Source organism: Rattus norvegicus, chromosome 8, assembly GCF_021556685.1.
Source record: "Rattus norvegicus strain SHRSP/BbbUtx chromosome 8, alternate assembly SHRSP_T2T, whole genome shotgun sequence".
Lineage (NCBI taxonomy): Eukaryota > Metazoa > Chordata > Mammalia > Rodentia > Muridae > Rattus > Rattus norvegicus.
In genome coordinates this window covers 95,750,529-95,752,439 of record NC_141541.1, presented here as the reverse complement: position 1 = coordinate 95,752,439, position 1,911 = coordinate 95,750,529, and positions in this window count along the sequence as shown.

Below are 1,911 nucleotides of genomic sequence, written 5' to 3'. Positions count from 1 at the left end.
GGGTCCTGTCTGGTATTGTCCTTGTTTGGTTTTTTTCTTCCCTTAGTCTTCCTTCACCCCACAACCTTTTTATCCCTCTTTTTGCACCCTCCCAGCAGACTTCAGTGGCTCATTAAGTCTGGAGCATAGATCAAAGCTGCAGGAATAGACAGTTCCCTTTCTTCAAGGGCATGGAGGGTTCAGTCTTTGAAAACTTCCAGAGAGTGAGGAAATAATTACACTCCAGCCCTCTAAGTCAGCAAAGAAAGGAGAAAGAATAAAATATTTCATAGCCAAAATGACCAACTATCCACACTCTGCCGAAAATTTAATGCCATTATTCCTCATCCCCATTGTCTTCTAACAGACCAAGATCCCTACCGTCTTCGTCTGGACTATTCCAAGTCCAGTCTTTCATTCTGCAGAGGTAATGTGATAAAACAGAAAACTGATTCAAGTGCTTCATCATTTAGAAATCTGTAATCCAGGAATCCTCACCAGCATGGTACCCATGCTTAGCAATAATAATATACAAATCCAAATTCTCTAAAACCTATGGCTGTATTTACATACATGTTCAAACGGGCTGTGCAGATGTGATGAAGAGTGTCCAGCTGGAAGGTTACTCTGGGTCATCGGGATAGGTTAATAATTAGAGATTCTTGAAAGAGATAAGCAGGGGGCTGAAAGTAGGAGATGTGATAATAGAAATAAGTGCTGTACTGAAGTGTGGAAGGAGTCATAAACTAAAGTAAAGCTACTCCATTAAAAGTACATTTAGACAACGGCATGTCTATATATACTTATTTTGTTCTCATTTTCCAGAAATTATCTATTACTAAAATCATAAGGGGAGGGGCTGGAGAGATGGTTCAGTAGTTAAGAGTACCAACTGTTCATCCAGGGGACCCGGGTTCAATTCCCAGCACCCATATGGCAGATCACAGCTATAACTCTTGTTCCATGGGATATGCTACCCTCATACAAATATACATGAAAACAAAAACACCAATGCATATGAAATTTAAAAAAAAGATAAACGAAACCAAGAGGAATTTTTCTCATACAGATGTAAATTCTAACGAAAGTCTTTAAAAAGTTATCAATAATGTTTTTCATGTTACAGATTATTAACATTTTTGTTGGAGGAGTTATGGATTTTTTTGCATGCCCCTCTGTTGTATGACACTTGGGGATACTTGAACAAATGTCTACTGACCCCAGGCATGGAAGTGATTACACACCAAAGCATGGATGACAGCAAAGTTCAATTTGGTGAACCAATGACTGACAGAGTTACTTACAGGAGTAGAAATGTCTCAAAGACAGCTGCATCTCTTAAACCCTCCTCAGTACAGCTGATAGCTCATGAAATCTGTAAACTCTGAGCTACTGCACAATCTACCAGACAGCTTTACAGGTTGGAAGGTGTCCTTTCTAGATAACTCAGTTGGTCTGAGACTCTTCCAGGGAATTCAACTGGTTTCTGATTCTTCCAGGCAATTTTACTGGTTTCTGCTTCTTTCAGGTAACTTAGTTTATCAGAGCCTCTTCTAGGCAGCTTCAATCCTTTTGCTTGTGAAGGGAGGAAGCTAGTGAATTTTGTTAGTTTCAGGGATTTCCTGAAGCCTTTGAGTTGTTCACTTCCTGTGTTAATGAGCTTCCCTGTAGGATGGGATGTTTTGCTTCCTCTCAGCACACCCTATTGTTTCACACACACACCCACACCCCACACTCCTAACCCCCCACCCCTGTCCTAACATTCTGCATCTTAATGAGCTTCCCTCCTTGATGAAAGTTTCCAACTTGGAAGAAACTGTTATACAATCCTCCCACCCACGGGCCTATGCACTAAAGTACCCTAGAGTATCAGGCAATTGTGGAAATTTTAAGAAAGCAGTTCTAGGGTATTTGATGCCCTCCTCTGACTTC